Below are 22,244 nucleotides of genomic sequence, written 5' to 3'. Positions count from 1 at the left end.
ATAATTTTGTACGGAGATCAAGAGCCATAGAAGTTGAGATCCTACAGGGAAGTTCTTAGTATATTGTGACTCACTGATGAGACCAGGAAAATAGTCTGGATACTGAGCTGAAGAATCCCTCTCAGAGGAGCTGCCAGAGCTTTCCCAAACAGAATCTCATGTTCAATATAAGGAATTATTGCCTAGAAAGAGATAGACGGCCACACATAGTCTGCTCAATGGAATGAAGTTCGGTAGAGCCTGTGATGAAAGCTTGGGATTTGGCATCAGGCCTGTCTCGTACGTAGGCTTGATTATCTGTTAGCACCGTGGGATTAAACAAGTTGTTTAACTTCTTCAAGCACCTGGGACAACCGAGTGAATGCAGCATTGTAGAGATTAAATAGAGTAATAATGCATACATTCCTTACTAAAGGTTCTGAGAAATTATAATTTCACAACACACAGTTACCATCGTTGACTTTGCCTTCCTAAGCAGGACTTCTAAACCTGCATGTAGATCACTGTGGTGTAGAATAGTTCAGAGGCCTGGGTAACTGGGCTGCAGCCCACAGGTTCTGACAGTTCTGGTATGAGATCCAGGAAACCAGATACGAGGCTACGGGCAGTTCCGGTGGGTGGCCTTGCAGTTCTAATTGGATGAGATATCCTCATCTGTTTTTCAAGGCTACCCAGGCATCTCCCAAAGCCAATGTGTATAAGATTCAATGTGAGCTAGGGGCTCCCCAAGCAGCATTTGGAGCCAGAGACTCAGTCATTCCAGTCCAAGACAGTGTGAGATCACCCACCGAGTAATCTTAGCAACAGCAGCTTCCACATAGCCTTTTCTTTCTTCTTCATCCTATCATAAAGGGTTTCGTCTTGTTTGGTGTATACTACACAGCGAGAGACTTTGAACACATTTTCTCCATATGACAGCCACATTATCCAGATACTCAGGCACAGAGATGGGTGGTTAAATAATCTGATTCAAAAAAAAAAAAAAACAATCATGGAGCATCCAGCAGAACCGGTTCTCCAAGTAAACCAAGATCAATCTCTGAGAAAGGAGAGAAAAGTGCCAGGAAGGGGCTAGGGCATTTCCCTGTGCCTGGCTCCTTGTTTTAACCTCATCCTCATCCTCAGCCTTCACACGACCGAGAGGAAGAGGCAGAAGGTGAAATGCCTAAGAAGATAGAGGTAGCAGTTAGATGGGGAAAGGGTGTGGGCAGAACGACTCAAGGAAGCAGGTACAAGGTGGCTGCCTTGTGTGCCGGAAGACTACGAGTCCATCTGTCTGATGGGAGTGAACTCTCTCCACCGAAAGGCGATGACAACAATCTAGACAGATTGAAAGGGAACTTCATTCGGTCCCAAGGAGTGGCCTTCATCTTCTGGGCCAGGGTGAGCCCTGAAAGCTTTTCGAGCCCAGGGTGAGGAGAAGGTCATTGTGATCGAAGCTGTGCTTCCAAAGGATAATGATTACCAGACCACAATAGATTACAAGGCAGAGGCACTAACAAGAAGGCACTGTGATGTAGAGGGACAAGGACAGAAAGCCGGGCAGTGATGCATTTGTTATATAGAAGAAAGGGGACAATCGATAGGCTGAGAGGGTCGCTACTTAAGGCACAGCAGAGTGCCGTATTAAGGAACAAATATGACCACAATGTCCTTCCTGATCTGTTCTCCCTGCTTTCTTTACCGTCCCAGATTGTTATCAAAATTGGAAACTCAGAGGGACAGGCAGGTACAGAGAAGATCTTGACCTGTGTGACAAGATGGCTTTGTCCCCCCATGTCTTTGTCATGGTGGCAAAGAAAAAAAACCAAGTTCTACTATAATAGTAACATCAGAAAAACAATCGTAACTATGTAAGATTCATTTATTCTACACTCAGCATGACTCTTGGAAAAAGGCTGAAACAAAACCCGGTGTCAACTGGCACTTAATCAATGAGAATGCTTTAGGGTCAAAGGTGGGTCTCGTCGTAGGAAGCCTTCCCACACCCCTCCTCCACGGGTAAGATCGAGCTAGAGCAGAAGTTAGCTCTCCGTCTGTTGTCATGGTTTACAGTCACACCCCTCTTCTAGATTATTATTTTTCCACTCTGAAGCAGCTGCATTTACATCTTAAAATAATCAAAGTAAACAATTCCTCTTCCTCATGTACATTTTTAAAAATATCTTGGAGCAAAATGCTTCATTAGCATCAGGTGCGTGCTCTTACCCATTAAGCTAGAAAACATTTCAAAACCAGAGGTGACTTTGGTCACCGGAAGTGTGGCTGCTCTACCTGGATGGGTCATGACCAGAGATGAATGTGGTCACTGGAAGTATGGCTGCTCTGCTTGGATGGTCATAATATACACAGAGGAAGAATGCATGAATAGCCCAGAAATTTGGACTACCAAAAGTTGCATTACATTTTAATAATGTGCTAGACTAAAATCTCCACTTGCTCCTTCATGTTAAATATCATGTTGAGTGACAGAGTTCAGACGGAGTTCTGGGATACCCCACCCACTTCAGCCAGTACTGTATTTCCGGTTTGTATTGGTAAGCCCACTCTCTGGCATGTTTTCACCCCAGTAAAAAAGATCTCAGGAGCATGTGCATCTGGACTTGTGCACAGCATGCATCTCCATGCATCTGGACTTCTGCACAGCACAGATCTCCATGCCACTGAATTTCAGCACAGCATAGATTTCCATGCATCTGGACTCGTGCACAGCATGGATCTCCATGCATCTGGCCTTCTGCACAGCACAGATCTCCATGCAACTGGACTTCTGCACAGCATGGATTTCCATGCATCTGGACTTCAGCAAAGCATAGATCTCCAAGGAAACCACATGTTCATGTCTTGCCCTTAGACTTCACTCATGAGAGATAAGAAACAGGACATGAATTACGATTCTACAGTTTGCAAAGGTTGTTAGTTTGAAAATATTGTCCATCCACTATACTGTTTCAAGTGCTGGCCACCTCTCTGCTTAATTGCTTTATCTTGCCTCCTAAGAAGAGCCACAATCATTTTCCTCCAGAACAATGTGGTCTCATCTGATGACACAGCTGCTTTTTTCTTTTTAGATTTATTTTGTTTGTATAAGTATATTTTTTGCACATATGTCTGTGTGCTATGTATGTGACCGATGCCTGTGGGGCCAGAAGAGGGCATCAAATCTTCTGGAACTGGATTGAAAGACAGTTGTCAGCTGCCCTGTAGGTTCTGGGAATCAAATCCTGGTCCTCTGGAAGAACAAGGGCTTTGACATACCACTGTTTTTTTTTTTTATTTATTTATTTATTTATTTATTTATTTATTTATTATGTATACAACATTCTGTCTGTGTGTATGCCTGCAGGCCAGAAGAGGGCACCAGACCTCATTACAGATGGTTGTGAGCCACCATGTGGTTGCTGGGAATTGAACTCAGGACCTTTGGAAGAGCAGGCAATGCTCTTAACCGCTGAGCCATCTCTCCAGCCCCGACATACCACTGTTTTAAGATCGTAAACTTAGTCATTAGGCCTGCTGAGAGTTGACTCACAATCCTGGTGATGCAAGCTATTAGCTAAGGTGCAGGAGACTGAAGTATGAAAATCATGAGTTCAAGACCTGTCTGATCTATAGAGAGGGTCCAAGTAACTTTTTGAGACCCTGCCTCAAATAAAAGTAAAAGAGGGCTGGGGTGTGGTTCGGTGGCAAAATGCTTGCTTTGCGAGCGTGCGGTCAAGGGTTCTATCCCCAGCGTTTAAATAAAAGCAGACACAAAACTACAAGAAGCCTATTTAGCTTGGCTTTATTCCTCAGCAATGAGCAGAAGCAGGGGTAAGAAGTGTGCACAGGTGTGCTATCACACATATTTGTGCAAAATGAATGATTCAGTATGAATAGCTACTGATAAAGTGTCGAGACAGGAATGTCAGATAGTATTGGGATCTCCTTGTCATCTATCTTCATGGAATCGATCCTTAGTGGTTTTGGACCTGTTATTTTCTGACAGTCACCACGCTTACGCTTATGTAATGGAGCATTGATTAAATTATGCTGGCATTAACTAATTGCACAATCAGTGCTCATATCAAGTGGTTTTCCTTTATGATTACCTCATTCTTCAACTTTTGCTTATGAATTTGGAGGTCAGTTGTATGCAAGTTCCTTTAAAAATAATATTTAGGGAGTCTAGAGGTGGCTTAGAGGCTGAGACCGCTGGATGTTCCTCTAGAGTTCCTGAGTTTGATTCCCATACCCCACATGGCTACTCACAACCATCTTTAACTCCAATCCCTGGTAAATTGACCCCTTTTCTGGTCTCCTTGGGCTCCAGGTATGCACATGGTACACAGATATATATGGAGGGAAAACACTTACAAATATAAAGGTAAGTAAATAAAACTTAAGTAACATTCAATATATAACACATGATCATAAAATTTATAAGATGAATAACAAAAAATTATTAAAATACCATAGTGTCCTGCATTCTTAACCTTGAATGTGAAGACAGGAAACATGATCAAGGCTGTATTTTTATTTGGAATGTGATACTCTTAAGAGAAAATTAAAGTGGTCATGACGGCACATACTTTTAATCCCAGGGTGGGCCGACACAGGTGGATCTCTGTGAATTCCAGGTTGTCCTGGTCTACTCAACAGTCTCCAGCACAGCCAGAGTTGCACAGTGATATTCCGTCTCAACAAGAGCAAAACAAACAACAGCAACAAAAACAGTCAAAAGATAATATTCTGGAGGTTTAGATCCAGTTGTGAGTGCACAGTGGTGGATTACTTCTGAAATTCTCCAAATATTTAACAATTCACAAGAAAAAGTGTTGGTTTTCATGTTTTGTTTCCTGATAATTCAATTACCAATCTTGGTACAATTTTTTTTTGCACTGACTTTGAACTAGGTGTATTTTCAAGTTTAAACCAAGTGTGTGGAAGTGTGTGCATGGTGAGATTCCAGCGGAATAAGGTGATGTCTCTGTAAAGAACTGTTTCAGGTTGAAATTATGGCTCCACCAAATGACTTGCAAGCAGTGTTGATCGCCTGAAAGACCCACATCTGTCTCTCCCCGCGTCTTCTTTCGGGGTTCGCCCACTGAAGTGTTGTGCTCAGGAACACATGGTGGCATTTCCGTTTGCCAGCTCAACCCAGCCATCCATCATTAACTCCCCGCTGTCTCACTGGTGAGCTCTGATTGCCCTGAATTGAGTCTGCAAGCAGGATGCAGTGATGCTTTCAGGCAGGCAGCCTTGTGAGCTGATCCCAAGTCCCTGAGATGAAGACCTTCAAGTAGAAATGCTCGAACATTTTGCTTGAGTACTTTCACCCCAATTACTAGACTTTAAGTGGTAAGAAAAGGATGGATAGGATTTGGGTATTGCTCAGTGAGTAAGGCAGACTTGAGTTTGGCGCCCCAGAGCCATCTGAAGGTGGACGCTGTAGCATCATCTAATCATCTTGCAGATCCAATGGCCATTTGGGAGGCAGAGAAGGGGAAATCCCTGGAAGCTCATGGACCGGCTAGCCTGGCATATGCAATGTGTAAATCATAAGGGGACCCTGTCTCAAACCAGGTGAAGGGTAAGTAAGGATCAACACATACACTTGCACATCTGCATATGCACACAGGCACATAAATACATATACATAAGGTACACACATAAGCGGAGCAGAGACTCTGCAGATGCCTCCCTTCTGGACCCTGATGCAAGGCCTCTTGTTGGAGGTCTTTGGGCATCTGCGACCTCTACTGCCATTCTTTTCGATCAGGGACATACATTTTCATTTAGTTTAGGGCAGATCAGCTAAGTGATTTCGAACATTTATTTGATATCAGCTACGGTCTTGATCTAAATGTGAGAAGGACAGAGACGGCTTTTGTGATCCCAGCCGGCAGCAGAGATCACAACACGGTAAGTTGGTATCCAGGAAACGGCGTTATCAGAGCTGGGCCTTGTAGGTGGAAAGACTATATTGTGAGATCCCTGAGGGGTCATGGTGGCATCTGGAGGAGAGTGAAGGCTTCACAGAGGATTTGACCCTAGGACTAGAATAGCAATGGTGTAACCATTTCCATAGATTCCCCGAGGACTTGGGACAAGAGGCTTCTAAATCCCTTTGTCCAACTGGAGGTTCAATCAGCAGTGCCTCTCGCTCTCCTCCGCCTGCTGATCTCTGTGTGTTCACAGATTCTCCAATAATCCAGAGCATAGTTCTCTTCTGAAAGTCTTACTTGGTGTTGCCTCTTGAAAATGACATGGTCAATATTCCAGGGGTCTGGAGACATTGGGTCCTATCCTTAAGCAACCTTGCAAATCTGAAGCTTCACTTCCTAGCTGGGGATGCCGTAAGGTGTAGCCATGGTGATCTTTAAGACACTTGGCCTCCTTTCTTCACAGACACAACACCACCTATCTCTAGTAGTCAGTCCACCCTGGTTGTCTGAGGCCCTCACTGCCCTTGCTGCTCTTTCTGTGCTGAAGCCTCTGTTAAAGGAATTGAGCGTTCCTCATTCCTCTCCCTTCTCCCGTGCCCGGCACAGTGCCCAGCATGTAGTAACCATCCCACAGACAGAGAAATCACAGGGGACTCTCTGTGTGGTTTCGTAACACCTTCCTGATGCCCACTAGTCTGTGGGCGGCAGAGGATTCCTAAGTTGCCAAGCCCAGTGATTCTCTGTCTTCTGCACTGATCCCTTCCCCTATGCTACTGTTCTAGGCTGCTCCCTCCTTCGCCATCTTTGGGAATCTAATTACCACTGGGCATGTTAACCCATCTTTACAATTTAGTGAAAAACACAAGACTGTGTATATCTTATAATTAGGACCTCAGCCCATTGTTGGCACCTAAAATATGCTTAATCATTGTCTAGACTGAGTTAAAATTCCAATCTACACGCCACAGAATTCATCAAGAAATTAGTACCTAGCTTACCACCAATGCCCAAAGAAGCTGTGCTCAGGGTTCAAGAGGAGGGAAAATAAACCTCAGATGATGTTCTGTGAACAGTGGGGATTGGTCGCTCTCCTTGTGCCGGGAAAGCTCATTCTTCATCCTCCATTCAATTACTCTAATTCTGCCCAGTTTAGACATCAAGCTACCTTTCCCTCCTGCTCACCGGCCAGCAGCAAATACTCTTTCGCCCAGCTCTGATGAAAGAACTATTCACTGTGTGCATTGACTTCAAATCTATAAATTTAGGGTTGCTTTGCCATGACTGGGCATGCATGTAAGCAGATGACTCTTTTAATTATGCATGTTCTGAAATGTTGACAGCATCCCAACATACTTGATTTTAAACACGTGATAACTGATATGCTCCTCTATATTTTATTTTTCTATTTTTTTCTTTAAAATGTGAATGCCAGTGGCTTATTTATCCAAGGCTTTAGAAATATTGGCATGTCACAGGGAGCAATGGGAACAGTGTTAGTTGAGCTTGTATTTGATTGGAGCCACTATTTGCTTCTCTGTCTTTTTCCTTTCTCTTCTTTTACTTTCGGTCCAACTATTCAATACTATGCGTACGCAACCTAAGGCCTCAGGGACCAATTTTCTCGTCGTTCATGGGCCTCAGCCTTTAGAAGGGAAACATCCTGAAAAGGTTCAGTGTTGCTGGTGACAATCCAGGAGAACGATTCTCCATCTTGTCTATAAGGACAGTGAAAATAGACTAGATGTCTACATTCGGTTAAATAAAACGAGTGAGGTGAATCGAACTTGGACTCAGGAGGAACAAGCTCGATTCATAGATTTTTAGACAAATCTATGTTTAAGTAAACTTATAGATAAAAAGTCCACGGCAACCTGCGTAAAGCAGCAGCGGATTCCTCTCTTCTCGTTTATTTTTTTTTCTTTCATGCTAGAGTTATTTGCTAATGGCGCTATTCTTTTTATTCTAATTAAAATGTCTGCATCTCTGCTCTTAAGCACGGCGGCACAAAATGTTCCCACTCTTGGCTTTATCTCAGTAGACTTTAAAAAAGATTTCTATTAATTCTTTGACTTTCAAACAGCATACTTTGATCGTATTCACCCCCTTCAACTCTTAAGTCCTTTGAGATCCCCTCAATTTTCCTATACTCCCCATTTCAAATACATTTTTAGAGTTCAATTCCTGCTGCCCATATGTCCCTAAGTGTGGGGCCCATCCACTGGTTGACCCATTAAGGGCCACATCCATAGAGAAATGTAGTTTTCCTTCCTATTAGTTATCTATGGCTCCGCGGTTCGGGGTGGGAACTTGCGAACACCTCCCTGCATGCTAGAATGGCGACCGGCTGGATCTTGTGGAGGTTTTGTGCATCCTCAGCTGCTGTGAGGTCATGGGCTCAGCAGCCCTGTCTCATTCACTGTGCAGCTCCTGGCCTTCCATGCCTTCCACGCTTGCAGTCTTTCTGCCTCCATTTCTGCAACGGTAGCATAGGAGCTTTGAAGCCCGTGTGACACAGACGGGCTCTGTAGCTGAGCCCTGACCCTCTGGACAGGGACCAGTTGTGAGCTCCTTCACTAACTTGCTGCACAGAGACACTTGATGGCTTTCTGCCCACAGATAAGTACAGCTCTCAGACCCCAGAAGGCTTCTCAAGTTGCAGTATCACTTGGGAAAATTTGTTTTGTTTTGTTATAGTAAGTGGCCGCTAGTGAAGACAATTTTTTTAAAGGGTAGTTTGAAATACTTCTTGGAGGAAGTAGAAAAGCTAATTTTAACAACATTTACAAACCAACGACTTATCTGTTAACAAATTCAGAGTTAGTGCCAGCTGTGGTCAAAAAAACTGGGCCACACACTCACTCTGTGAAGACTTTGGTCAGGACTGCGCAGACGGCTCAGTGGTAAGAGCACTTCTGTAGGAGATGAGAACCAGCCCCCATTTTTTTCTTCTGTAAGTTGCTTTAGTCATGATGTTTTAATTCCAGCAACAGCAAGAGGAAAGAAGAGGTTTAGCTAGAGGAAGCAGATTCTGTGCACAAGTCCTTGGAGGCTGTGTCTTGCCCTGGCTTCCTCCCATCTGCTTCTCTCTTTCCTGGTCACTGTGAGGTGAGCAGACCTGAGCCACCATACCCTTCTGCTGTGCCGTTCTTCCAGCCAACCAGGACCTGAAACGCCAATGCGTAAACTAAAACAGGCCTTTCCTGCATTACTTAAAAAAACAAAAACAAACCAAAGGACAGAATCCAAACCCACTGTTTCTCACTGCTCCATATTCTCTTTTATCTTCCTATTCAAATGAGTGATGGAAGAGAGTCTTCTGGCTTGTGTTAATTTCATTGGTTAAATAAAGAGACTGCGTTGGCCCTTTAATAGGACATAAAATTAGGTAGGCGGAGTAAACAGAACAGAATGCTGGGAGAAAGAAGCTGAGTCAAGGAGTTGCCATGATTCTCCCACTCCAGACAGACGCAGGTTAAGATCTTTCCTGATAAGCCAGCTCGTGGGCTACACAGATTATTAGAAATGGGTTAGTTCAATATATAAGAGCTAGCCAATAAGAGGCTGGAATTAATGGGCCAGGCAATGTTTAAAAGAATACAGTTTTCGTGTAATTATTTCGGGTAAAGCTAGCCGTGCGGGAGGCCGGGTGCCGGGACGCAGCCCACCGCTCCTATTACAACAAATGAGTCCATTTGCATCGGACTACAGTTTAAAATGTAAAAGCAGGTGATAACTTTTGTTTGCGTCTTTGGGCAGCTCCCGCTCAACACCCACAATTTTGAAAGTAGGGAAACTGTTTTGTCCTCGCACGCCGGGGAAAGTGACTTCTTAAATATGAAACTGGGATGAAAAGTCGTGTAACTTAAAACACGTATGCTATTTATACAGAACTGCGGTGCCTTTGGTCTGTGGAGCTGGCTCAGTTGGTAGAGGGCTGGCCACGCATGTAGGAGAAGCTGAGTGTAGCTCTCCACATAAAACATGAGCAAGGTGTGGCCAGTCTGTAACACTAGTGCAAGGCAGGCCGAGAACTGAGGGCCGGGAGCTTGTCGGTTGGGAGTTCCAGGTTTGGTGAGTGGGCTCTTTTTCCTATTGCTGTGATAAATTACCCTGTCCAAAGCAAGAAAAAAATACATTTTATTCAGGCTCCAATTCCAGGCATTGTCCGTCACGGGGGGGATGTCATGGACGCATGAGCTTGGGACAGCTGCTCACACAGTCCACAGTCGCGAATCAGAGAGTGATAATGGGCCACCCGTGTTGAGTTGGCTTGCCTTTACAACATCCAGTCCAGGACCCAAGCTCAGGCAATGGTGTTGTCCATGGTAACATGTCTTTACAACTCCGTTAAGCTAATAGAGATGACCCCTCCCAGGAGTGGACTGGAGACTCGTTTCCTAGGAGACCCTAGGGCCTGCCAAGGCGACAGTTACTACAGCCACTGATGAGAGAGGCTGTATCAAATGATGCGGAGTGACAGAGAAAGACACTGAAGCTTGATCCCTGACCTCCATACGCGTGCTTACACGTGCACCGCCACACACGTGCGCATACGCAAGAACAGGTATGCACACACGTATGCATGCACATGCTTACAGGTGCACCATCGCGCATGTGTGCCCTTGCAAGAATATGCACACACACATACACACGAAAGAGACGTGCCAGCTTTAGCTCTGTGTTCATATTTACTTAGACCATAGCCATTTGACGCATACGATTAAAGATTACACGCTACCAGGAGTTATTATTACTATATACACTGGAATCCCAGGCATAGAGAAATTGCCAAAAATATACAGTGACTTTTAAAACCATTCTCCGGTTATTGAAAAACTTCACGACTCTTATCAGAATTCGAATAGTGAGATACTCAGGAGCTGAAGTCAGAGGAAGGTGAAACCGTTTGTGAATAACCAGGGTGGGGCGGACCTCTAGGCTGCTCTCCTTGGCCTCTCTGCCTTCCCCACCCAGCGTCAGGTCACGCTGCAGCCCAGCTGGTACTCTTCAAACACAGAGAGCTTGAAGTACTCCCTCTCAAAACCCACCAAAGGTACCGTTGCCACAAGAGTAACACTTATACATGTTTTCATGGGTTATGCGGCCAGCGGGTTTGGCTGTTGATAATCTACAAGTCACCTCTTACCAGTGTTGGAGGCCCTGTCCCCGTTTTGCCTGCAGTGGGCTTTCCAGCGCTCCTGTCATCTTTGAGTCCACGGGAAGGCTTTCCGCTCCCAGGCAGCTCCTGCCGGCAGAGGTCTGCCTTGCAATCCTTAGAAGATAGCGGTGCTGTTTTCTCAGGCAGCTTCCCTGAGCTACCCAGAGTCTAGGCCTTCTGACAGTACCTGGAGTACTTGATTTTTCATTTGTTTCTTTTTTCTCATAGGATAGATAATGTGTGTAGAGAGTTACTATCGCACTTTGCCCGCCAAGAACAATGTCTATTCACACAATAGAGACTCAAACACTTGCCAGATCCACGAGTAAACACAGAACACATTTTCAGCTTAAAAATCTGCTTAGATGTCACTGATAGAGACATAAAATTTTAATTTGAATTATATAGTTAATTAGATCAGTGCATGTTTCTTTGCTTCAGTTATCAAGAAAAGCATTTCTTCACATGGGCAATACATATTCATTAATTTTTGTTAAATACTTAGCTCACAATGGATGTGTGGTGACTATTTTTTTAAAAGAGGGCCTGCATGTATAAGCTATTACATCTTTTCATGTGCAACCATCAAACTAGATCCAACTCTCTCTCGGCAGTGAAACGGGTTGTTTTAAATATAATGAGAAATTTTGCATCCCAAGGATCCATTTTCATTAATGAATAAGAATGGGGGGGATTTTCCAGAGTCTGAGAGCCCTAGCCTAGAAAAAGTGTGTATAATTAGCATTTTACTTTATTTTCAATTCCATTTCTGTATGTGTGTTGTCTGTGTAATGGACTCTGAGCCTGTGTGCCTTGCTCTTGAGTGCAGGTGCCTGTGGATGCCAGCAGGGGGCGCCAGATCAACTGACCCTAAGGTTACAGGCAGTTAAGGAACCTAAACACTGGGGGCCGGTGTAGTGATATCTCATTTGTATTTTAATAAATAAAGCTTGCCTGAAGACCAGAGAGTAAAACAGCCCCACTGGTCAGCCTTACAGACCAGGCAGTGGTGGCACACACCTTTAATCCCAGTAGCCACACTAGTTAGCTATAGAGGCTGGGTGGTGGTGGTGTACGCCTTTAATCCCTGCATTAGAGAGGAATATAAGATGGGAGGAGACAGCTCTCAGTCTCATTCTGAGGATTCATTGAGCCACGATCACTCTTCCAGTCTGAGGATTTCTTACAGGTAACAGCTCTCTAGTGGCTTGGCTGCTTTGCTTTTCTGATCTTCAAGTTGAACCACAGTATCTGTCTCTGGGTTTTTATTAATCATGCTACATGCTGGAAAGAGCACTTAGGCCTTCTGGCAAGCCCTGTCTCTACTCCTCGCTGCTGAGCCCGTGCCTCTCTGGGTATCTCACACTGATAATTGTACTTACCATATAGTTCTGGTTTTGCTGTGGCTGTCGCTTTACGGCGATACTCAGGATGGTTAAGGCTCCTTGTTCGAGCCTGCTTATTCTAAACCCAAATGCAAGAGGCCTTGTTTCCTTCAACAGCTATGTAGTTTGTGCTAATGTTGTTACTCTCCGGAGAACCGCTCTTCTGCAAAGTGTGTTATGTTAGCGGGGAAGCACCGAGGGGCTGAACGGCTGTCTGCTCTAACCCTTGCTTGGCCAATCAGTGGTTTCTGCATCTCCAGGCCATTTAGCGTGTGTCTGATTTCAGTAATTGGATTCAGTTGATTACATTTATACCGATATCAACAGATCTATTTCATTTCAGAGATTTACGAATAGCTGCTGAAACCTGAACACACTTGGACTTGAGTTGGCTGGCAGGGCTTTGTGCAGGTTCAAATATTTAGGCAAAACAAGAAGAGATGTTTATCGATTTATTGCTTATATTCTATGTGACTATTCACAAATAATAAACACCAGTCAAAGGCTTGTTAAATATTGTAAAAAACAATACTTTTCGAAATGAAGTGAAAAAAATCTGCATTTCGCAGGCATTGTGTTCGGTTGGACTGTCGTGTTTGGAACCTGTGAAGAGGAAGTACGCTCTGCCGTGAACTTGGTCAATAATGCAGTGATAACCAGGCACTGAAGGGCATCTCTCCACTCAGGAAGAGCTTCTAGCAACAGCTCTCCTGTCTTCCTCACGCACACATCAGACTGTAGCACACAGCATCCTGCGAAGGCTGTGTAGAGTCGAAACTACGCACTGGGCTAGGCTTTAAACCTTTATCCACTAAAACATTTATAAACATAGGATCTAAAATGAGTAGCTGTGATCTGTCCAGTGGTCTGTTTCTATTGCAGAAACATTAAATGGGTCAATGGCATTCTAGACGCTGTCTCTGAAGATGTTTTGTTTGGCTGATTAGGACTTACATGCTTATAAGGAATTTCAATGCTCACTCCAACGTGGTCCATTTGGCTACAGATTCCAGAGTATACATGTATGTGTGTGTGTGTGTGTGTGTGTGTGTGTGTGTGTGCATGCGTGCGTGTGTGGCTTTAAAATAATTTGTGATTAAAATCGAAAAATGAGGCTTAAAATGTACAGATTATACCTCACCTTTTTTTTTAAAGTCTGAAGACTGAGCACACTTGTGATAATGGCTTTAAATAGCTACACACTCAAGCCTGTTAAATATAACACAGTTGGAAAGACTCCTATTTAAATAATACCTACTAATACAAACACAGCAATGTTGTTTTACAGAATAACAATACAGAACAAAGAAACAACGATGTCCAGCATTTAAATATCTTAAACCACTTCAGTAGCAAGAGTGCCATTTAGAGGAAGGCTCCCAGCTAGCAGAAGGCACACACTATAGTAGTTGGTATATTCAAGGGGGTGGAGTCCGAGCTATGAGGTCTCTTAGTCAAAACTGGGCCATCTGCTATCCCCTGGCAGACAGTGCCAGCATCATAAACGTTGGTGACGTCTCACTGTGTTGTAAGACAGAGTTGGAATTCAAGCAATCGCAGTGCCAGCCTAGGCTAACAGAAGTGTGGGTTCACAGTCGTAGTTAGCAGACTGTTTCTCAGGAGACATCTAGCGTGAATGAGCGTGCACAGGGATGAATTGGTGAATGTATACGCAAGTCTTATGGAAAGGTACTCACTTCATATTTCATGAGTCCTAATGACTCCTTTAAACGAGGATGACAAAAGCATCAGTTTTTGAAGGGCAGACACATTACCACAAGAAAGAAATTGCTTTTGGCTAGGGAGGTCCCCAAGCCCCTAAGACAATATCACCAGTGGCCAGTGTGGCTTCTTGCCTGAAGACATAACAAGCTCTGGTTAGAAAACACAGAAAAATCAAGGTGGACTGGGAAGCTTCCTCCGTGTGGTCCAACCCTCACAGCAGAATGTGCTATGCAGCCGCTGGGGGAGACTTATCATCAACAGTTGTCAGGGATGTGAACCCTGCGAACTGCATCACTGTAGGGCAGGGAAGATGTGCCCAGGAATGCAACAGTAGCAAGTCTTAGGGGAGAAACCAGTCACTGTCTGGTCGGAATGAACGCTCCCTCTTTCCACACTCGGAAGTATATGCTTTTAGTAAGGACTTACTAGAAGGCCAGAGAAAATCAGCTTTTCCCTATATCAGATAGGGACCAGAGTCCAAAGATGCTCACTTCAACTACAGTGAGAAATAGAGAGGAAATTGGGTTTTCTTAAATGTTACCCAATTCTGTATTTTCCAATTAGGTAATGAAGTAGCATGGTAGAAAGATATCAAAGGAAAGTTTCAAAGATAAAATTTTTATGATTCATTTCACTCCAATGTTCGCTTAAGATCTAATACATGGAATCACTTCTTTGTTATAAAGGCAAGTAAGACACTATCCTGCGATTAGTAGGAAGAGAGAAAAATACAGTGTTCTGACCCAGAGGCAAGTCCACGGCTTTGTTTGACGGGCTATCAAGGCTCCCTATAGGCGGGATTTAGAACTTCACCCAGGAGGTGCATAAGGTTTTGAAAAATAAATCAGAAGGCAGTAGGCAGAGACCTGGGTCTGTGTCGGAAATGCCCTCTGTCGGGAGCAGTGGTGTGGACAGCAAGGACATCTGAGACCAGAAGAAGGCTAGAGACTCAGTAGCCACCTAGTCCTTCCACTCCCCAGCTTAAGCCCAGCTCCCCCATCCACTCTTGCTTTCTCTGCACCCAGCTGATTACAGACAGGCCTCAGGCTTATTTACTCAAAGCAAGGCACAGGTGAAAGTGGGAATTGCCCCCTTTGATTCCAGGAGGGTAGGCGCTTTCAAAGTCTGTAAAAGTGCAAGCCTTGTTAAATTAGTTTCAGTTTCCCTAAGACTCGGCTTTTTATTCGTAGACAAATAAAGACAAATTCTTTCTAATTGGCAAAATCATCCAAGCTAGCCAACGGGGAATATTTTACATAACCACGGCGGAATTTTCACTCAGCAAAATGTTGAAGTGGATCAACATTTTCCCTTTGCCTCGAGTTTCTCCCTATTATACTGTTGCTTTTTTATCTTTACAGATTAAGACACCATAAATAGCTGTTTCCTGACTCCTTCCTCTTGGGCTTGTCTTTCTTTATCCACTGTCATCTGTGAGCTTTTAATCTGGTGCGTTTGTCTTTCTCCCTCCTGTTCTATTCCCCTCAATTATTGCTTAAAGGGGGACTGATTGTCTTCTTAAGCTGGCAGCTGAAAGTCAGCTAGAAATGGGGCTAGACTTGGTTCTCCCTTGTTTCCTTCTCCAGTAGAGCTCCCCCAAACCTGTCAAGAACATGTAAGTAAAGCCGTGAGCCAGCACACTCATGGGTAGGAAACGGTATTTAAACATTTCAAAGAGAAGCAGGTAAAACTTGGGCGTGGCCTGGCAGAAGCGGGGTTGTCCATGAGTTTTTGTGTCCGTTTGAGGCATGTTTTCTAGGTAGCCTTGTAGCGTCTATGAAGTAGCCAGGGTTTGAGCTTCTAATTATTTCACTGTATGTTGGTTTATTCTAACTACAATGTTACCAGGGTTATATTATCGTCATTTTTAGAAGGTGAAGCAAAACCTTCTGTGAAATGATTTTGTATCTCTTCAGTTTATGATATAAACAAGGCGGGTGAAAACAAAGTAGGTGAATTTTCACTGGCTTTTGGGTCACTTTTCATTAGCTGATCATAGCTCATACTGTCCTAGAATATTTGAATGTGTTCTTTTTCCAGGAACCATTGACCGGCAAGTGTTTGGCTTTAGAGCAAGGGAAACTTTCAAGGTATGTAATGTCGCTTCTGAGCGTTTACTTTTGGAACCGATAAACATGAAGCTGTTAATAAATTGCTCACTCGTGTCTAGTAGATCACTGTTTGATTCTATCAGGCCTAGCACCACTTAAACTATAGAGAGAGTGTGTTTCCCAGGCCACAGTGCCCTCCCACCCAAATAAATAGGCATTCTCACTTGGCTCTGGCTAACCAATTTAACTAACACAAAAGTCCGCTGCATAGCAGGAAATTAACTTTGATTTACTTCTGAGTTTAAGGAAGGAAAAGCGATCTCTACTACCATAATGGGTGCACATTTAGAAAAAAAATAATTAACGTTGATATAAAAATAGCTTTGAAAATTTGTTTTCTGAATTGCTTCCTTCCTCTGCAGTGATGATCATAACATGCACCAGACATCACATTTGAAAATGCTGGCTTTGTTTGTGCCTGCCTCAGGGTCTTTGCGCCTCGTCTTGTTTCTTCATGATGGCGCATCTATATTAAGGCGTGTGTGTTTTTCTTACTGAGGAGATATGGCACCATGAGGTTGCTGGGTGGTGAGTCAACAAGGCAGAGAGGTAAATTAAGGAATAGACGACGATGTCAACTCCTCTCGGAGGATTAGAACGCAACACGGGGAGCTGGTTTTGCATAATGAGAAGTCTATGAAAAGCCTCTGCCTTCTAGACCATGAAGAAGATTTATGGTGCTGTACTGTTTTGCATTGCTCTCGCAGAGAAAGTGTGTCTTTGGAAGTGTGTCTGTGCAGTTACACACTGAAATAGTAGGCTCCACAGTATGCTTCTAGGAAAGTGTGCTGACAGGAGCCTAACCAAGATGTTCTGTGGCTAAAAATAAAATAATAACAGATTTGTCTAAACGCTGATTAAAAATAAGTTAGGGAAAATACAGTTTTCCCAGAATTTTAAGCTTTCCTCTCTGTCATTTTTCTGTCATTTCTTCAGTTTGTCTACTGACAGGCACGAAGGAAAAAAAAAGACAAAATAAATGAAGCAAAAGCACATAGCCTGTGAGACAAACCGTGTGCATGCCAGTTCCTAGATGGGTGCCCTGAGTCTTTTTACACGTGAACAGTTTGGTTTCCGCAGCCATATTTCCTCCCAGTTCTCTTCATTTCATTTCTTTCCCATGCATTTTTAATAGTGATTATAGTTTTCAGGTGTTTAAGTACTTATACACAACTGAAAAACACCAAGATAAACATGGCTATCTGCTAGTTTATATTTCTGAATATAAATTGCAAGATATTTATTTTGAAGGAGCGGGGAAATGGTGATGTTGGCCAGACTTCTACTCCTCAAGTTTTGGAAACTAAATAAAGAACGTGAAGAAATGAGAAAAATGCCTCAGCCCCTGTCTGTGTTGGGAGAGTCATTGTCAGCAAGCTAGTGGTACTATTAATGGCTGCATACCTAATTTAACTGGAGACCTTGTAGATGGCCTCTGGTTGGCATTCCATTAAGAGTTTTTAATAAGATTTCACCAAAAAAATAATAATAAAAGCATCCCACTTCACCTTTGCTTCTCCTTAACAATTCAAAGTATCAATTATAATATAACCTTCATTTGACTTGCAGACACCCCTGTCTCAACAGCATATTAAATTGCATGCCCATGCTTTCAGGGCAAAATAAATGTCTTGCTTTATCTTGTAACTTTAGTTTCATCTTGGAGCGACCTCTCAAATGTATAACACTCAGCTACACTTCATGGAGAAAGCAATTTTTCTAAACATTAGGCGTTTTTTAAAAAGCTTAAGGATGCATTTTGGTCACAGTCTTAAAGAGGGACGGTCTCTTCTGGCATGCTCTCTCTTAATGGGCTCACATGGATGCGATTCTGAGGACAGAACAACGGCTCTCTGTCCACCCGCCGTATTCTAGGGAGGCCTGACCTCAGGGCTCATAGAAAAAAAAGCAGGCTGAAGCCTAGTATCAAAGAAAGACAAGCATTACAGACGCTTCCAGAATTCTCGACTCCTTTATAGAAGGGCGCTGATTAATATAGGAAGTAATAGAATTTGAGAAGTACAACTGAAAACATGGAGGGAGAGCTAAGGTGAAAACAGGGAACCGACTGGCATCTCAGAGCAGACTCCACAGTTGCTAGACAAGGTCGCCCACACCCTTGTTTCCTCGGTTATCTGAGCAAATAACGCTAAAATCTCTTTCTCCCCAGCAGCATTTTCCAGTGTTCTTTCTGCAAAGGATTAAATCCCGGTCCCTTTCTGAGGAGTGGATGGGGGTGGGTTGGGGGAGATGGGGGAAGGGGGAACTGTGGTTGGTATGTAGAATGAATTTAAAATATAAAATAAAATAACATAAAATAAATGGTGCCTGATTTTTTTTTTTGGTCCCAAAGAGGGCTGTTTATTGAGGAAGTGCCTCTCTTCTCCCCCCCCCCCTTCGAGCTCATAACTCCTGGAGAACAAAATCATGGGGGTGTAGGGCCTCAGGAGGCCCAGGTGAGGCAGTTTGTCTGGAGGTTTATAAATGTTTCAGTATAATATGTTTTTAATTTAACTTGACATGTAGGAAATGATGCGGGATTTGTAGTGCGTTTGCCATCAGTAAATAACCATCACTGTTTGTACCTTGGAGATGACCACGTCGCCACAGCAACCTTTGACACCCAAAGGAAAAATGAGCCAGAATATGATACAGATAAGTGGCCACCGCGCAAATAGCACCCATCTAAAAGGATTTAGGCACTAATTTATTTAATTATTTTTTTAAACAAGCTACATCTTGACTGTGTATGACGTATATCAAAATAAATGGGATTAACGTCTTGAATTTCCTTTCTAAAAAAACTTATTTAACTTTTAAATCAGGTTAATAAATTGGGGAATATGGCAAATAAAAGCCAAAGATGCATATACATATACTCTATACTCATATACATGTACATACATGTATGTGTATATATGTGTGTGTGTGTACGTACATATGTATATAAAGTAGATGGCTCAGTGATTAAGAGTACTGCCTGCTCTTTCAAAGGTCCTTAGTTCAATTCCTAGCAACCCCATCACCATCATCTGTAATGAGATCTGGCGCCCTCTTGAGGAAGAGACCTGCTCAGTTATCCTCCATCAGCTTAGACCATGAAACCCAAAAGTTCAACCGAATTGCCAACTGTAGGCTGCCCTTGCAGGCTTCAGCCTTGCCAGGGCAGCAGGTTCATTCATTTCATTCATATAAAGTACCTACACCTTGGGGCATGAGTAAGTCAATTGATGCTGAGTAAAAAAAATGCTTAGAACCAGATTACATAATAACAAACACAATTTAAGATCTAAGTGTTAAAGGGCGGCTGCTTGTTCTTCCTGGATGCAGGGCTAGCTTAGACCCAAAATAATCACATAGAAACTGTATTCATTAAAACACTGCTTGGCCCATTAGCTCTAACTTCTTATTGTCTAACTCTTACATATTAATTTAACCCATTTCTATTAATCTGTATATCACGATGTGGCTGTGGCTTACTGGGTAAAATTCCCAGCATGTCTCCAGCGGCTTCATGGAGTCTCTCCCCGACTCCGCCTTCTTCCTCCCAGCATTCAGTCCAGTTTTCCCCGCCTACCTAAGTTCTGCCCTATCAACAGTTTCTTTATTCATTAACTAATAAAAGCAACCCATAGACAGAAGGACCTCCCACACCATCTAAGAGGGATTTAGCCAAGAACTAGCAGCTTGGAGGATTTGAAGACCATCCCTTTAGGAACAGAATTTGTGGTATTCCTGTGCCCCAGATTGAAAGAATCATGGCATATTGAAGACCATTATTGAAAATGACTACGGCTAGAGCTGAAGTGTACAGGAGACAGAAAGATGAAGTTCCTGGAGTTTGAGATGCGTGACAGCAGGTGCCACATCCTCTGAGTGTTGAGGTGCCAGCATGTGTGTGACTTGTTCTTCCCCAGTGGGCTGGGGAGAGGGATTTCAAATACAGAGACAGTGCTGTCAGGTGGAGACAGACAAACCTCAGGGATATGAAACTTACATGAAGAGGTCAGGTGTCTTCAGAAAACTGAAAAGTCACCAACAAAGAAATCTCATCCTTCATATAAAACCTTGATTCTTTCAAAAAATTTTTGTTAGTATTTTATTACCATCATAATGTAGATTGTAGAATAAGAAAATATAACCTGGTCATTTTCATTTTGTTCATTTTTAGACTGGATTATCACTGCTGTGCATCCCCCCACCCTCATGAATCTGGACCAGTGCTGGCTACTCAAGAACTATCTGGAAGGAAAGCAACAGCCCTTCTATCGGCAAGTTCATGGAGGGTTCCACAGGAAGCCCCAGGTCCTGTGGTAATTGTTAATCTGTTGTTGCCTCTCTGCAGACACAGAGAGGTAGGTTGGCTCAGGCATCTCAAGCTCCCAGTAGCCCTCCTCTATCAGCTCCTCTGAACCAGTATTGGGTGGGCATGCAGTCCCACTGAAATGGAATTTACAGTGTGGGCTATGTTCCTCATTGAGGCAGGGGGTGATGAGAGACAGATGTGTACTCCATTTTATTTTTGTGTGGTTTAGTTTGCCTTTGAGAGCTCCATCTTTTCCTTGTGTCTTATTTGTTTCATATGCAGGCCCAATTCCTGACTGCTCACTGTGATGGCCTAGAACAGCACCAGGTACAGAGGCACCATCCTTTTCTATCCCGTTTCATCAGTTCCCAGCTATGTTATTAAAAAAAAGTTCTGAGTTGGTAACCTTATAGTGGTTCTGTTAGGATGGGGCCCTTAGAAGAGTAGTTGGGATGTTAGTGTTTTTTCCTGCTCTATGTCTTAGATAAAAAATGTCTTCTGAGATTTATGTCCTGGACCAGACATGTTTATGTATATCTTGTATGGAAGTTCTTCTTTCTCCTCTTCTTCCTCTTCCTCCTCCTCCTCCTCCTCTTCCTCCTCCTCTTCTTTTTCTCCTTCACCTTTTCTTTCTTCTTCTATACTTATTCATAAGGTCGTGGTTTTTAAAACATCCCTTTAATGTTCATTAGTTAGCAATAATAATCTTCATTATTGATATCTACTCTTTTCCAGTACTTAATGCTGTTTATCACATTAGAGAAATACTATGAAATAAGTCACCCAAAGTCATCTGTTGACTCTACACATGTTATTAAGTTTGGATAATAGAAAAGAAGCAAGACTTCCACAGTGGTTGCACAAGATTGCATTCCCACCAGCAATGGATGAGGGTACCCCATCCTCCACAGCCTCTCCAGCAAAGGCTATCCTTGGTGTTTTTGACTTTAGCCATTCTGACAGGTGTAAGATGGTATCTCAAAGTTGTTTTGATTTGCATTTCCCTGATTGCTAAGGAAGTTGAGCACGACCTTAAGTATCTTTTGGCCATTTGAATTCTTCTGTTGAGAATTCTCTGTTCAGTTCAGTGCCCCATTTTTTAATTGGGTTAATTAGCATTTTAAAGTCTAGTTTCTTGAGTTCTCTATATATTTTGGAGATCAGACCTTTGTCTGTTGTGGGGTTGGTGAAGATCTTCTCCCAGTCAGTAGGTTGCCTTTGTGTCTTAGTGACAGTGTCCTTTGCTTTACAGAAGCTTCTCAGTTTTAGTAGGTCCCATTTATTCAATGTTGCCCTTAATGCCTGTGCTTCTGGGGTTATACTTAAGAAGCGATCACCTGTGCCCATCTGATGTAGGGTATTTCCCACTTTCTCTTCTATCAGGTTCAGTGTTTTCGGGCTGATAATGAGGTCTTTAATCCATTTGGACTTGAGTTTTGTGCACGGTGATAGATATGGGTCTATTTTCATTCTTCTACAGGTTGACATCCAGTTGTGCCAGCACCATTTGTTGAAGATGCTTTCTTTCTTCCATTGTATACTTTTAGCTCCTTTATCGAAAATGAGGTGTTCATAGGTTTGTGGGGTAAAATCCGGGTCTTCTATACGATTCTATTGGTCGACTTCTCTGTT

At 43.2% G+C, this 22,244-nt stretch overlaps 1 protein-coding gene across 3 annotated transcripts in view; it reads right to left on the bottom strand.

Moving 5' to 3' along the window:
• The window catches only part of LOC142840012 (tomoregulin-2), a 268,103-nt gene that overhangs the window by 81,806 nt on the left and 164,053 nt on the right, over positions 1–22,244 (bottom strand). The window lies entirely within an intron of this gene.

The sequence above is a fragment of the Microtus pennsylvanicus genome, chromosome 22, assembly GCF_037038515.1.
Source record: "Microtus pennsylvanicus isolate mMicPen1 chromosome 22, mMicPen1.hap1, whole genome shotgun sequence".
NCBI lineage: Eukaryota > Metazoa > Chordata > Mammalia > Rodentia > Cricetidae > Microtus > Microtus pennsylvanicus.
This window is presented reverse-complemented; position numbering and strand designations above follow the sequence as displayed.